Below are 17,653 nucleotides of genomic sequence, written 5' to 3'. Positions count from 1 at the left end.
ACTTATGGGTTAATAGTTTTATTACAAAAAATAACAAACCATTTTATTATATTTTCATGTTAAATACTAAAATCTGATTGGTTTAGACGCAGTTAACAATCCGTTCGATTACCCTGAGCCTTAGCAACACACGTGGCAACGGGTAACACAACGGTAATGCCACATGCGTGAAAATTATGCGCGTACGGTTTATCGTAGAATTCTCAAAACGTCAGTTGCGCGTTTGAAAGAACCGGAATTAACTTGACGTCAATAAAAGCTTGCGTCCGATATAGCTTACTTGAAAACAACAAACGACAGACGGTACATACTTGCGAGTGTAGGAAACATGCTTGCGAACCAGAAATAACGAAATTTTATATGATAAATGACTCTAATTCGAGTATAAAACAAACAATAAGGATATAAGTGAACCGGTGAGTGTGAAAGCTTTCTATACATGAACGTAAAGACGATGGACGGTATTTTTTTTGCTGACGTCCTAAATCAATAAGACATTCAGTATAATAAAATAAATGGTGCCTGTTTTGTAGGGTAACATTTGAAATTGACACCCCTCGGAAAACCATTGTCAACCGACGCGTCAGCGGAGGTTGACTATGGTTTTCCGAGGGGTGTCAATTTCAAATGTTGTCGCGTCGGTTGACAATGGTTTTCCGAGGGGTGTCAATTTCAAATGTTACCCTACAAGACAGGCACCATTTATATAATACTTAAAAGATTGGGCAAAAAGTGGTATTTTATATGTTAAAGATATGTTTACAACAGAAGGTATGAAAAATATTATGAAAGTAAAAGAGATCATTAAATCAAAGAGTAATTACTTGTGTGAATATCTTATCATGAAAAAAGCGATTAAAAATTACATATAGATTTTTATAATGTAAAGAACACTAATATACATAACCCGTATTTTTATTTTCAAGAAAAAAGTATAAACCCGAAATTTGAAAAATCGGGATTTAATTATAAAATTATACTTTCTAAAAGGAAACAAAAACCAATAATGGAAGCTAAATGGTCGATAGAATTTAATATAATGAATGGTCAATGGAAAGATATCTATACAGCGAAGATATTACATATTTTTTGATAAACAGATAGCAGAATTCAATTTTAAACTTTTACACAACCAACTGAATTGTAATTATCATGTTAGTAAATGGTATAAAGAAGTGGCAAAAAATTGTACATCTTGCGGACAAGTAGAATATATTAATCACTTAATTTTTGAATGTACGGACTCAAAGGGAGTATGGGAAAAATATCTCAAATATTGAACAAGAGGGTATGGTTTTAGCTTTATTGCGCCCTAAAATGTATTGACATCAAAAAGTTTTAAAACTGTCTTAAATATTGATTAAATAAATGACTCTGATAAATCAGGAAAGAATATGGCATGAAGGTTTACCTTTCTGCAAATATGACGTCATTAATGTGTAGCATTTCTCTATTTTGAACAGAAAAAAGCTTCAAAATGGCACATTTCAAGGGAGATTTTCCTTTCGAAAACAGAGTCCACAGCCGTCGCCCACGTTAATTTTTTTTATATTTTGTGCAAAATTCAATAACAAATCACATATCTCAAGATCTTTGTGGGCGGTGTCTGTGGACAATGTTATCTGAAAGAAAATTCCATTGAAAACTGGGGTCTTCTGCAACTTTTTAAGAAAATACGGAAAAATGTACGTTTATGACGTCATAATAAGCATTTAAAAACACATGCTGGAAAAATTATTGTACGATTTTTCTGCATTGAATTTCAATTATTTGAAAAGCATGAGTTTTCAACTTTTACACGAGGTTCATTTTTTAGAAAATCACAGGGCAAAATTTGTATGGAAACCATACTTTCTTCTTTAAATCTATCCTGGGAACGTATTGTTGTAGGGTTTTATAATGAGTTCAATAATACAACATTGATTTTGAATAATGTCATATCAATTGTGGGATTCAAAATATATAATTATAAAATGAAATGTAGGTTGCAAAACGAAAAAGGAAATCAAAATGCAGTGTTATTTTTTTTTTTTTGAAATCGTCTTTATATCAGTATTATGTAATAGCAAAGAGTGCAAGAAGGATATGGAAATAACGAACAGTATTCAATCTCAACGTCCATTAAACAAATATACAAAATAAGAGCAGAGCAAACACGGACCTCCGAAACATCAGAGGTGGGATCAGGTGCCATGGAGGAGTGAGCATCCCCTGCCGACCGGTCACACCCGCCGTGTGCTCGTTGTCATAATCAGGAAATAACGGGAAAAAAAATCCGTGGTCAATTCAGTGTATAAATAATGGACTAACAATTGGTATGAAAAACGTCAGTCAGCATTTCATTCAATGATAAATTGAATTTGCTGACAAGGTCATTGTATCGACCATAGAATTTACGAAATTATGACTTTAAACGAAAAGTGTTAAATCTAACTATTATCTTTTGCAAAAGCTAGCAGACGACTTATAATCCTAACTTTTTTTATATACGTTGTAGTTCAATTGATATTTTATCTTTATATCTAATAAATATGAAATGTTTTTCTTATTCACTGAAATATTTATGTCTTTTTTGTGAAAATGAAATATTAGTTCTTCTATAGTGTAAACTTTTGTAAATTAAAAAATATACAGATCTAGAGAGCTCCTGGCACCCCAGGTGAAGTATTAACCGAGGGCTTCTTAGGAAGTTTGGCCTCAAAATTCGACATTGAGAGTTATATATTTGAAAAATACAGTTTTCAAAGAAGGGAGGGCATATTACATTTGCTGCTGTCTGTCGGTTAAATCAGTCTATCTGACTGTCGGTCCACCAAATTTCTCTTCATTTTGAAAGAAATATATAAAATTAACTGATTGTATGTCGCTTAGGATAAGAACGGATAATTTCCCAAGAACATGGACTGGAAGTATCCAGGGTAACAACAGCTGGGACCACAACAAGGCCTTTGGAGTTAAATACAGGACCCATTCCCCAGCCTGAACAAGTTTCCATGGTAATGTAATAGATTTAGGTCATGAACTATTCTAATAAAAGCACATTATGTACTATCAAGTATTTCTCTTCTGTCAATACACGTACGGAAGGAACATATAGTAATGAATACATTATTTCTTGTTTAGCAAAATAGGTTGGCAAACTCTACATCTTTCAAGGAAGACGATGATGTCACACTTTTACAAGTAAGAATAAGTCAAGTTGTTGACACTAAAATAATACATTACACCCACTTAAAAATTTATAACAGAGTACCTTTCCATTCCTCTTAAACGCTTATTCTTTCTACAGATAATACAGCCAGTGAGAAGAGTGTCAGAAGCAGAATGTAATAGATCATATTAATTAAATTTTTAGTGGTTAAGAAGGGGCGGAGGCAGCGAATTCGAAGCGACCGAGCCCCCTTATTAACCACTAAATTATACTTATTATGATTAAGCTTTCTTAGAACCTTTCGCGCTTTTTCATTGGTCAGTTAGTCAGCCCGCACAGCTACTGCATAGACATAAAATCTTAACAATTGAGAGATCAACTTAATAGAAAATCAAAAAGCTGCTGATTGGAAGAAAAAGCGGGTTAGGTCTTTGCAATAAAATGTCTTTCTTTGATATTTTGGGAATTTATGTCACAGTCGTTGGCGATAAAAATACATAACCCAGGGATTATGTGAAAATTCATCGTAAATTTGAATATGTGCATGCTTAACTAATGGAACGGCCAGTGTTCAAGAAATCTGTCCAAGTGGCTTGCTTAATTATGTATTGAAATAGCTCTGATTTCTGATGGTCGTCTCCTTATGTAACGCCGAAATGTTTTCCGTAGTAATCAGAAAATCAACGAAGTCTTTCTTCTAAAGCGCGAGAGTTTTCCGATAACAGCTTCAAATTGAAAAAATTCAGAGGAGTCTCGGAACGCCATTTTTATCGTGTATGCCATTCCACTGCGAATTTGGTCTGCTTAGTCTTCAACAGAGACATAAATCCTTGGTCTAAGATTAAGAAAAAATAGCCGAATAAAACCCAAATGATTTCATGAAGAACAAAAATCATATTTATTTTTAAAAGAATGGCAATGTCTACATCATGTAAATATTGATCCGCTTAGTGTTAGCTTGATGACGAGACCTCTAAATATAAAATGAAAACAGTCCCGCAGATACACATGCACAATCTCAAAACCCGTATGAAGACAGCCCGGGCGGCCCGTAATGAATTCGGGTGGACATATGAACAAACATTGGCAATAGAGAAAGTAAAAGATGCGAAGACGAGCAAACCTGCTCTCAATTACTTTGATGTAAATAAAAAAAACAATTAAAATTAGCTGTGATACATCTGGTTTGGGCGCAGTTCTCTTACAGGAAGGAAAACCGATAGCTTATGCCAACATTGAAAGAGTTATTCGCAATTTTATTTGGTTTTAGAGAGATTTAACTAATACACGTATGGCCGAGACGTTATCGTGGAGTCAGGTCACAAACCACTAGAGTCCATTGATTGTGAGAAAATCCTTAGGGAGACTCATAGCCAAAACTTAAATGAATGCTGCTTAGAATTGCAAAAATACCATTTCACACTAATCTGCAAACCAGGAGAGACTTAATGGTACTGGATATGCTGTCAAGAGCACCGTTTAACTGATCTGATGCATGGTCAGATAATCGAGGAAGAAATTGAATGTTTTGTAAACATGATAGTTCAAAACATGCTCGTTTCTCACGACCAAGCGTCAAAAATTAAACAGGGAACAGAAAATGATGAAAACACTGACAACGCAAAAAGTTCCAAAAAGTTTGCCGATTTTTTAGCAATTCAGATCTTTTCAGGTTCTGGTTGATTTTAATACACTGATACGTGTATGTATTCCATCTGCATAGGTGTGTGCTTTATATATGTACACTGTTTAGTGCACAATACACATACATTTAGTGTATCCTTAGCTGGAGTGTACTTACTTACTAGTTTGATTAGCACATTTGGCAAAATAGGACCAAGAACAGGTCCAAAGGTTCATTCTCTATAAGGCTATTTTCCGGCCTACGATAAAATCACTTTAAAATGTGAATTCATATAACTAAAATCATTCTAGTTCATGATTTTGATGTTTATTTAACAATATCGATCATCTAAGTCACGTGATTTAGAAATAAAAAATGGCCGTCAGTTAAAGAAAAATTGAGGGTGGGTCTATTCAAATCAAGTTTCTATGCATATTTCTGAATGTAAATGATAAAAAGTTGTTGATTTATGTCGGAAATACATCAGACATAAGTAATGAAGTGGAAGATTTTATAAATTTAAGGTTCAAGATATTTTTTATGACAAGAATTCCGATGCATCCACAATTTGCATATTTTGAACGTAAATCTTTACGAAATTCACACTATGTGATGCTGAAAAAAGTTTGATTAGTATTTTATTAATAGTAATATATCATATATAATTATATTATAATTGTGTATCATTTCTATAGATGTGTTACTTATTTTACGCATAAAATAACCATTTTAGAAATGAGGTTTCTGAGTTTCTATTGACCTATAAAAGTTATATATCAAATGTTGAAAGCACTGAATGGATTTTGATTGCAATTAAATAAAACTGAAATAGTAATTAAGAAAAAAATTCAGCAATTGCAAAAAATAAAGAATTAACAGCACAAAAAACATCAATGCAAGTACATGTTGACTATCCATATGCACGTTAATAGTCAATACATATACATGTACATGTAACTCAGAGCAGTTGTATTAAAATATACATCTCTAAGTGAAATGAAATATCGTCGTAAAACGGCTTTGTTTTTATTCAATTACTCGTGTTGCACGATATATTTAATGAAAAATGCCATTTAAACTTGATGTATTTACATATATAAAAGTTGAGACCCCCCCCCCCCCACTGTTTCTAACTTCACAACATAAAATGGAGTAGAATTTTAACAGTTCCTTCAACTATGCATATCAGAAGTTTTCGTATATACTAGTATACGGACTTAAGAGTTCTACAACATCCCAGGTACAAAATGGACCCTAAGGGTTTGATGCTCATTTTGCACTCTTGAAACCTGTGGGTTAAATTCAGTCCCCTTCCTAGTGCAGCGTCAAAAACTTGTTTTACACAGATAGTGACAGTTCCCTACATACATTTAAGTCTTTAGCATTTAAAGTGAATATCATGAGTCTTTAGGATATTATCTTTTTAAAAAAGGTCCCGTCCCGCGTTAGGCATTGGTCAGTAATGCAACTGTACATAAACACTTGACCTAAAGTGGATGATCTCTTTATCTGGTTGAAAAATCCTTAAATGGGGTAAAGCAACATTCAATTATAAATTATTTATTACATAAAGGAATCCCTCTCCTCCTTACCATTTTATTTTTTTTTAGACAGGACTACTGTGCTCGTAACTTATATTGATGCTATCAAAGAAGTGTGATGAATAGATTGAGTCCTCTCTATAAACCCATGCAGTTAACAAAATATGGATCACATGTTACTCGTACGGAAGTGTCCATATAAAAATTATGTGTGTACCCATAGGAAAAAAGTCTATAACACAAATAGGAAATGCACTTTAACGCTTCAACAAAGATGTCTTTTATCATTTCTAGAAGATAAACAGTACTCATTAGGTAATACAAAAAATATATGCAATACTGATAACAGAATTCAAACAAGTAGCATATAAAGATAAACTAAACTATCATTAAAAATATAAAAGATAACTCATATTCACACCTTACAGTCTATAAAAAGTTTTCATTTCTTAGTTTTTATTAGACATTTCAAAGAAACGTCTCAACTTGTAATTTCATGACATCCAGTCCTCTCAGTCCTTTGATTTTTAATTTTTTAAAGTAAAAATTTCATATCTATTTTTTTTAAAAATATGCATACCTGATATAAGTCTCTATATACTCTGACCAAAAGTTCATAAAAAGAAATAATCTACATAAGCTGATATTCTTCATTGTGAGTAGTTAGCTTTTTCTGCAAATATTGTAAAAATGAAGCGAAAAGTTTTTATTTGGATGTCATAACCACCTTTAACCAAACTCATAATTTGGTAGTCACTTTTTATGTTTATTAGAAATTTACATGCAAATTTTGGTGTTGGTTAAAGGTGGTTATGACATGCGTATGAGTTATCTAACACAGCCACCCTCTTGAATTTTCCCATTACTCTAATGCTAATACGGACCGACAGTACCTTACTTTGTGACCCTATATCATTAAAAAATACTATTGTATCATTAACCAACCAATATTTATCATTAAATTGGAACATAAGCCTAGTGATTCATGCAATTTTTAAGGGAAAAAATACTATCTGAAAATTTGAAGTCATCGTAGGCCGCAAAACGGCCTTATAGAGAATGATCCTTTGCAGCCCTTCATACTTAAATGTTCTCCAAGGGACAGTGTGGATATCCAAAACAAACAAAAAAAGTCCTTCAGACTTTTCCGTTCAGAAGTTAATTGATTGTAAGTACACCCAACATCCATAAGAGGTCTAATAAAACAGATTAAAAATTAACAAAATTTATAGTCAACCCAGGTTCATCTTTGATGAAAGATTGAAATATGATGCATTTTCATAGATATACTTCTGATAAAGGAGTATTAACAACCTATCAATTTTTCTTTATGGAAAAAAGGGAAGAAATTTGCCATTTCCGTTTCAAATCTTTTACTTTTGGACAGTAATGAAATACTGGTATGTGCTTCTAGAACCATGTTAAATAGTGAGATGGTGTTCCAAATACAAACTGTTCTGAACGTGGTGTCCCACTTCAATATCTACAGCCCTGCAATGTTGGAAAGTTTCTTTAAATTACAGATCTGTTACTTTCAAAAGTAAAAAACTTATATTACTTTGATGATATTGACATTTGGCACCAATGAACCAATAAACAATACTAATTGCATTTCATAAATTTGGTAACATTAAATAAATTCTATAATGGAAGTATGGTCACATGACCCTTATGTCGCAAAGAATTGCAGAACACGATCAAAAAATAAAGTATATATGTCTCATATGCAGCCTGACATAAAGATAACTGACATACGAGGGGTTATAAAATAGTTCGTGGACTGAGGCTATAAAATTAGTACAATGTAGCCGGTGCTTTCAAAAGAACAAAGTACGGTATTAGCCAAAAAATGCCGGATGTCAGACCTGCTCCGTTCAAAACATTTTAAAAAGCTAAGAATTTTTAGATTCAAATGATATATAATTTATATATCTGACTTAAATTTATGCATTGGAAAAATAACGCTGAATACAGTACCTTTTATAGCAGAACGTCGAGATTTTACGAAGAATTTTGACGCGACGTCATACATTTAACGTGTACAATAAGCGTAATCTGAAAATTTCAACTTATTTGCTAGGACACAGTTTTTATTATATATTGAAAAAATTAAGTTGTTGATTCAATAATACTTTTCTCGTGGATTTACTCTGACTTTATTGAAAAATCTACTAGTGAAAATTATACATGTACTGATGGAAAAATTCGAGTGTCCGGGGCTGTCCTTAGTGACAAAAACGTTCAATTCTCAAAGATATGGTAAGTAAGGTGCACAAACAATTGAAAAAAAACTCGAATGACACGAAAATTAATATTTACATCTATTAGAACAATAGCATGGAAGACTATGATTATTTAATGTACGTATTAATAGAATTCTCCTTCAATTTTGCTAATAAACCAAAATACATGTAAAGAAGAATGCGAAAAATTTCGATCTTGATTTTAAAAAACAGTATCAGTCTAGTAAACTTTTAATCATATAATAGGCACATGAAAACTGATTGTTTTCTGTGATATATTCATTTATTTTATACCCTGCTTGGTGACAGAGGAACACTTGAAAATTAAATACCCCGCCCCCACCCCCCTTCCCTCCATTATGAGTTGAATGAGTTCATATAAATGCCTTACAATATATTTTGGTTTTAAAAGGACTGTAGATTTATATTTAAGACTGAATGGATTACCAGTAAATGTGAAAAACGAGTACGAGTACGTCAAAATATAATACAAATACACGTACAAGTTTAAGATCTCAAACTCTCTATTTATTCCAAATATATGTATTTAGTACAGTGTTTGCATATTTTATTAGGTTTAAAATGTTTAAGGTGCTGTTGACACTTTTTTTGTTGTTTTTATTTTTCGCAAAAATCCTTGCTTGGTAAAGAATATAGCCTTAAAAAAAAGATCACAGCTTCCATTTATCTTCATTTTTCTGACAATTGAACGTGTTGTATGTATGATTCTCACAGTAAGCGAAAAGAATCTGGAGGGCTAATGTACAATACAATACAGACGAGTATTTCCTGTATTTAAAGAATATACTAAACATGTAATATATGTATCGTTTAGTAGTCCCTATCCCCAAACATACCTTTTCTTAATTTTAAGGCATCAATGTAATACATAGTGGACAAAAAAACCAAACTATCTGCAATCCCCATTCCCGGGAAGCACAGGCCTTTCATAAATTGTATGGCCAATGACCCCCCTCCCCGCCAATGGGTATTTCCCTTTTCTGAGAGTGTTAAAACCTTTTATTATCGAAAAAAAAATTGACTTGCGAGCTTTTCCTTCAGAAGTAGTAGATTTGATTTCCTTATTGTACATGTAATTCATTTTTATGCCCCAATTCACGCCATACAGTATCGTTTTCTTTCGTACAAAATGCAAAATGTTATGAAGTGATGGCATTTTATACTACATAAAAAACATGTTCTAATATTTGGTAAAGATAATGGAAGTATAAAAAGTAGATACGACTTTTTCTACGTACATGTACATGAACTTTGTGATCACAAATTAAGGAAATGATTGTGTATGCTATTGGATATTACGGAAATACCTGGATTCAGGTTTTGAAAATCAGAAATACCCATATCTGTGTACATCAATTCAAAACACGTATTATATTGCTGACAACTTGCAAAGACGATCTGCTTTCCTTCGTAACAAAGATTCGGGAGGGTTTGTAAAACTTGTTTTGTTTTATCTGTATGACTCTACTAATCCGAAAATCCACGGGTGAAAGGGAGGGGAGTCTTTAGCTTGTTCAGATAAGTCAAAAGCTGTTGGATGTCGCTGACCATTGTAAAATTTTCAGAATTCCACTAGCATGGGTACAAGTCTTTCTTTCTTTTTATGTCCTGTCTCTTATTCACGAAAATCGCCGACATAGCAGTGACGTACGGCAAGTATTTTGCTTTTGAGAGGGGCGGGGTAGAATAATAAAGTTACCCTGAAAGATCCAAGCGGTTTGATTTGAAAGGGGGATTAATCAAGTTCAAACTTATCTTTTTTTTTTACACAACTTACAAGTTTAGGCTGTCCGAAGTTCGTATACGGTGCACGGAGGTCTCGGATAAATTGGCACTCGGAAAAGTCAACATATTTAAAGTGTTCGTTTAACTATAAACTATACATTGCATATATAGAAATAGACAACATGTGAACCTCTCTGAGTATGTAAAGTTTACTTAAAACTATTGTGGAACAATAAGCCTACATGATTACAAATATTGACCGTATTTTAATTAGTGAATACTCATTTCTTCGAAGATTTCGTTTGTTTAATTTTCTCTTCCTCCCTCGTAAGTTTTGAAGTTTATAGGTAACATCAAACGTACAATTACTTCCAGTTAGCCTTAATCACATTAACAAAAAGTATGTGCAGGGCAAAGGGGGGGGGGGTCAATGACAATTATTGACTTAAAAGCGTATACAGTGTCTGCAAAAAGTGGGGGGAAAATTTTGATATCTAAATGATCCATGGTGAGAAAACTGAAATCTAAAAAAAATTTTGAAGATTATGAGTAGAGGCAACCATAACAAGATAACTTTGGTACACACCTGGAATGGAACAACGATGTAAGAAAAATTATACTAAGGTCGCTTTAATTAAAGAAAAAGAAATTATATATTTTGAATTAATTTGCAAGTATTTTCTTTAAGGTTTCAGCTATTTATATTTGAATTTCTTGATATGCATAGCATGCCACTGCAAAGCTGGCGGATTGAAAGGGGGGGGGAGTTGTGTCCAAAATATACTTAAGATTTAATAAATAAATTTTAATGTGGTGGTGCCCTCCTTTCTACAAGATTCCTGGATTCTTCACTACATACATGTACATGTCTGCATCAGCTGAAAATCAAACATACCCGGGGTACATGTATGTTTTTACAGATACATGTACATGTATACACACACCAATAGCCTTTTTCCTTCCGCTTTTTTTCAAAACCGTATTTCTTTTTATGAACACCTTAAAATAAAATAGACGAATTTTCAATATATATGACATTTATATCAAGAAAATTGTTTTTTGTGATTTATTTAGAATGCAGTATATTTGCTTGACACTAATTTTCCGTTCCGTTTCCCATTCCAAGTATTAGGAAGACCACACACCCCTTCCCGATCTACCACTTCAAAATCTTAATTTGTATAAACATGTAATCTATAACTTTGGATGATGTTGCATGAAATATTTGCCTAAAAAAATTACATGTAATAAAATAAACATTTTTATTTGTATGTGCTATTTCGGACTAATAATGTGCATAAAATCTATAAAGTATTCGGCAACTTTTTTACGTGTTTTGCTTTGTTGAACTCCTATCAACTATACTGCGGATTTATTATTATCATGAATATTATAATATTTATTTTTCACAATAAAAGGCTTTGAAACATATTTAATAATGTTACATATTAAAAGGTTATCGTATTCGATGCATATATATTTTATTCATTGTATTTTTTTTTATCGTGGTTGTCATATTATTGTTCGGAGGTCACACTATGTTTATAGTAAGAATGCATACATGTACATTGATGAAGACTCGTATAGAAAATATAAATATACTGAGGTATTTCCGTTTTTTTTTTTAAATTAATCTTTTAATTAATTAAAAAAAATATTGTCTATTTCTGTGGAATGAATTGAGGTCTAGGGTATTTTAGTACTGTTGTTCAATACTATATATGCAACCAACGGACACTGTATAGTCTTACTGTCCATACACTTGTGCAGATGATGTACAAACAGCATGTATACAAGCAGCATCTTTAGGTACCAGTTATTCTTTGTTTTCAAAATATTGTATTCATATTCATAGGTATTATATAGTGTACAATATCCAGTGATGGTACTTAAAATAAGAAAATCTCAATCTGTATCAGTTATGCGTCATTAATATCGATATCAGGAAGATTGTGTTGGTAAAATATCTTTTTTTCCGAATGTTAACTTTTCCAAAATTCAAATTGATCACAGGTGACAACCAACACTATTTTAATAGTGTAACTGCGATATGTAATGATGCGGAGTATAAACGTGGTTGTTGCATGTGAAAGGGTCTAATTTCAGCAAAGATTACTCATTTTTCAATATAATTTAACGATTTTACACGACCATTCCATGTTTAGCGCGCATTAGTGACGTCATAGTTAAAAATTACGTCATGTTTGTGCCTGTAGAATTAAGTTTGCATCTTCCTTACTTCAAAGCATAACATCAAAAAATTGTACAAAGAAGATTAAAATATCGTATTTTTGGCGGCGAATTACTGCTAATACCGTACTTTGTTCTTTACATGGAACATAAAACAACACAAAATAGAGAAATGTTGTAATATTTTTCAGGAGGCATTACTTTATAGAAAGTAAGAAACGGAAACCCCTTCCCCCTTTTGGCGTAATTTTAAAAACTGGTCACATGATTTACTTTTTATCACTGATAAATGGCTGAAATATTGCCGATTCGGCGTAAAACATTAATCAGTCAATCAAGCAAAACCTCATTTGGTTGGACGTTCCGTGTAAAATTCACGATAAAATTTTAAAGAAGTTCCAGAATGAAGTGAAAATTTTATATTTTACAGAACCATTGTGTCCCGACATGTACATGAATTAACGGGATTTTTGGATGTCGAAATATTCATATAAATTGAGTTTTTCTCAGTCACACAAGTGTCAAAAAACATCGTTTTCGAGGTTGCGCCGCCTGCATGAATTGTGGTTTATTCCTTGGAGAGAAAAGATTATGCTAGCTAGATATTTCAAAATTCATTGAGGTACCTTGAGCGGTTAAAATATAATGGTGTTGGTCCATGAACTCTTTTGATTACCCCTCGTACATGTAAATGCTCCACACATCCAAGTTTTTACTTGGTTCATACATCATATGCATTGATCATTTATGCAATTAATGGCTTAAAGATATTTTTGGTCTTTGTAATACTGGTTTCCTTAATTTTGGACTCGGCAAATCTAGATATAAAACCTGGTGAGGCAAACTAAATTTGAAAATGTAACCTTAACCTATGAAACGAGGAAAATGCGAATTAAAGATAAAAACGCTTATTTTGTACATATCGTTACAATTTTGCATTAAAGAGGCAACCACCCTTCTCATTTCCTGCACATTTAGCCTTTTTGAACCTACAGGGAAAAGCATCCAAGTATCCGACACAAGATAAATGCCTGTGGTCCTCTTGTTTTGTAAATCTGAGTGAATCTTCCTCTTGGTTTTTGTTCGACAGGTCATTACATCCAACTCCTTCGACTAAGTGTTTGGAAGATTTTATATTCTAAACCTATTCCATTGCCACCGTAATGTTCTTTTTCCCTGCACCTTGTACTTTTATCCTTATCTTGTACACCCAAGAACAAAGCTTTTAGGATAATAGGACTAGGTGCAATAGAGCCCCGCACTAACACTAGAATCCTAGCTGAGCCTTGGGTCATGAGGTTAATAATTTTGGAAGAGGCAATCTTATTCAACATTACTATGTACTTGGTTAGCTTATTTACTGCCCACGAGCAGAGAAGAAGATTTCAAAGTAATCATGAATTTTCACTATACTGTATATTTAGCCCAACCGTAGCACAAGAACCCCTGACCACGGGGCCATGAATTTACAATTTTGGTAGAGGACTTAATTCCGATAACAACAAGTTTGGCTCAATCAGCTCCTCATGTAGTAAAGATTGAATACACTTCATCAGCTCGTTTAATTCACCAACCTCGTCATATAATAAAAATAAACTTTGTGAAATGATCGAATTAAAAATTAAACATCAGAGTAGTTATAAGGGTTGTACAGAGTAGCATTACACGTAAGTGCTATGTAACAATGTCCCATTTAAATAAACATTTATGTCATCAATATACATGTTGAGTACTAAATCAAATCAATATGCAAAACATATTAACATGAGCTCAGGAATTTTTCTACAGGATTACTTTGCACACAGACAAGATTTCAGGCATACATTACAGCATGTGCTTTTCAAACAAGAGCAAGGTTCTGTACAGGTTTTATGCGAGTCACTGAATCAGTGGTTGATGGTACTGTTCTTTCAATACCGTAATTCCTTTGAATTTAAGTCTTTAAAAGTTTTTATTAAATATATTTAACTTGATTTAAACAGTTTACATTATTATAAGTTTAAATTTTTTTTTAATTTTTAGTCCGTTGGAAGGGACAGTAAATGGTGCCCCGTGTCAAGGATAACAATCCCCTTGGCACAGAAAAGACCGTTTCTCAGAAGTTCGAAAACGAGTAGTCTCATTTGGGGCCGCCAGAGAGACCAAACACTTTCAGAAAACCGGTCAATAAATAAACAAATATGGCTGAAATTTTGCCGACTCGGCGTTCAACAATATAAAATAAATCAATCTAATGGGTTGGGGCTTCTTTTTCCAGTATTGACTTCATTTCCTCATGGTTACATTTTGTAATGCTCCTTTTGTATACATAGCACACAGCATAACGACCATCCCTAACACAGCAGCCAATCTCCTTCCAATAAGAGAGCGATGATGGTGGGATCCCCCAAGTGCAGGACTTAGTCAACATCCTTGATGTCGATCCCCATTCCAAATGCCACAGTAAAGAAGAGGAGTTAATTTCCCATTATGGGAGATGAATCTATCCATTATTCTCTATTTGGATTCCTCTTCAACATAACTTTGTACTTGGTTAGTTTATTAAATGCCCCGGAGCAGATAAGATCGGTGGCTTACCCATCGGTTTCATGCTCTATCCGTTGACAGCATCCAATTCCATTTGAATGTTTTCCTGAAGTTGGTAAAATCCCTCATTGCCACCTTCTATGGGGGTGTCAAATCCATCAAGTTGATCATCAATTTTATCCCCGATTGGAATAATAATCATATCCTGTGCCATCGAGGTTAGTGGCAATTATTTTTAACTTTCTGTAAATTTCAATGTCATTTATTGGTTCTATATAATTTTATTGTCTTCTGTTGATTCTCGTTTATTTGTCATCTCTCACGAGAGATTTCACATAATTTCTTCAAACTTTGCAGGTATTTAGGACACAATGTGTAGATGTGCATATCACCAGGAAATTCCGATTCCATTTTTTTTCCGGGAATTTAAGCACTTTTAAACTTAAGCATTTGGCCAATATTGAATATAGAGATGAACAGTTTGTCAGCGCAACCCCTCATAAACTGCTGCACAGAATTTTGTCAAACTTTGCAGGTATCTAGGACACAATGTGTTGATGTGCATATTACCAGAAAATTCCGATTCCATTATTTTTTCCGGGACTTTTCTCACTAAAAACTTAGGTTTTTGGCCATACCTTGAATATAGAGATGAATAGTTTGCCAGCACAACTCCTCATAAACCGCTGCCCAGATTTTCGTTAAACTTTGCAAGTATTTAGGACAAAATGTGTAGACGTGAATATTACCAAAAAAGTGCGATTCCTTTATTTTTCTGGGATTTTCCACACTTTCCAACTTAGACTTTTTGGCCATATTTTGAATATAAAGATGAACAGTTTGTTAGCACCACTCCTATTAAACTTTTGTACATAGTTTTGTCAACCTATGCAGATATTAAGGACATATTCCGTTATTTTATCCCAAAGAGTTTTGCCTATTATTAAATAGAATTTCCCCCTCCTCCTCCAACCACTTCAAATTAATGTTTGGATTTGTATAAAACCAAGAAATTTTGATTCCATTATTTATTCAGAAACTTCATTCCACATTTAAATGTCCTCAAATGCAAGACATTTTGATGTGAAGAGTTTTCTGCAATTATCCCTAATAAAAAAATAGTATAGTTAACTATAGTTAACTATATAACTATAGTTTACTATAGTTAACTATAGTAAATAAAAGTGTCAAAGTTTTCGTCAAAGTTTTTTTTTCAAAGTGTCAAATTTTTCGCCAAAGTTTTTCAAAGTATCAAAGTTTTCGTCAAAGTTTTTCAAAGTGTCAAAGTTTTCGCCAAATTTTTTCAAAGTGTCAAAGTTTTCGTCAAAGTTTATCAAAGTGTCAAAGTTTTCGCCAAAGTTTTTCAAAGTATCAAAGTTTTCGCCAAAGTTTTTCAAAGTGTCAAAGTTTTCGCCAAAGTTTTTCAAAGTGTCAAAGTTTTCACCAAAGTTTTTCATTGATAGTGTCAAAGTTTTCGCCAAAGTTTTTCAAAGTGTCAAAGTTTTCATCAAAGTTTTTCTGACTGACGTTTTTCATACCAATTGTAAGTCCATTATTTATACACTGAATTGACCACGGATTTTTTCCTGATTATGACAACGAGCACACGGCGGGTGTGACCGGTCGGCAGGGGATGCACCTTCCTCCATGGCACCTGATCCCACCTCTGATGTTTCGGGGGTCCGTGTTTGCTCTGCTATTATTTTGTATATTTGTTTAATGGACGTTAAGATTGAATACTGTTCGTTATTTCCATATCCTTTAAAGTGTCAAAGTTTTTGCAAAAGTTCTTCAAAGTATCAGAATTTTCGATAAAGTTTTTCAAAGTACCAAACTTTTCGATAAAGCTTTTTAAATTTAAGTTTTTGATAAAGTTTTAAAGTGTCAAAATTGGCGATTAAGTTTTTCTATGTAGTAAAGTATCTAAGTTTTCGATAAAGTTTTTTAAATTTTCAAAGTTTTCGATAAAGTTTTTCAAGTTTTCGATCAAGTTTTTCAAAATGTAAAAGTATCCAAGTTTTCGACAAAGTTTTTTTCAAAGTGTTAAATTTTTTGATAAAGTGTCAAAGTATCCAAGTTTTCGATTAAGTTTTACAAAGTATCAAAGACTTCGATAATGTTTTCCAAAGTGTCAAAGTTTTCGATAAAGTTTCTTGAAGAAAAAAAAAATTGCCAACGTTTTTTAAAGTGTCAAAGTTTTCAAATAAACTTTTTCAAAGCTTTAAAGCATCTAAGTTTTCGATTAAGTTTTTTGAAGTATCCAAAATTTTGATAAAGTTTTTCGAAGTATCCAAAATTTCGAAAAAGTTTTTCGAAGTATCAAAGTTTTCGACAAAGTTCTTCAAAGTATCAAAGTTTTCATCTAAGTTTTTTTTTTCAAAGTGTCAAATTTTTCGCCAAAGTTTTTTCAAAGTGTGAAAGTTTTCGTCAAAGTTTTTCAAAGTATCAAAGTTTTTGTCAAAGTTTTTCAAAGTATCAAAGTTTTCGCCAAAGTTTTTCAAAGTGTCAAAGTTTTCGCCAAAGTTTTTCAAAGTGTCAAAGTTTTCGCCAAAGTTTTTCAAAGTGTCAAAGTTTTCGCCAAAGTTTTTCAAAGTCATAGTGTCAAAGTTTTTCAAAGTGTCAAAGTTATCAC

The sequence above is a fragment of the Saccostrea cucullata genome, unplaced genomic scaffold (assembly GCF_032062105.1).
Source record: "Saccostrea cucullata isolate Sc308-1 unplaced genomic scaffold, CSIRO_AGI_Scuc_v1 ctg4460, whole genome shotgun sequence".
Lineage (NCBI taxonomy): Eukaryota > Metazoa > Mollusca > Bivalvia > Ostreida > Ostreidae > Saccostrea > Saccostrea cuccullata.
The sequence above is the reverse complement of the archived record's forward strand: the minus strand, read 5'-3'. Positions refer to the sequence as shown.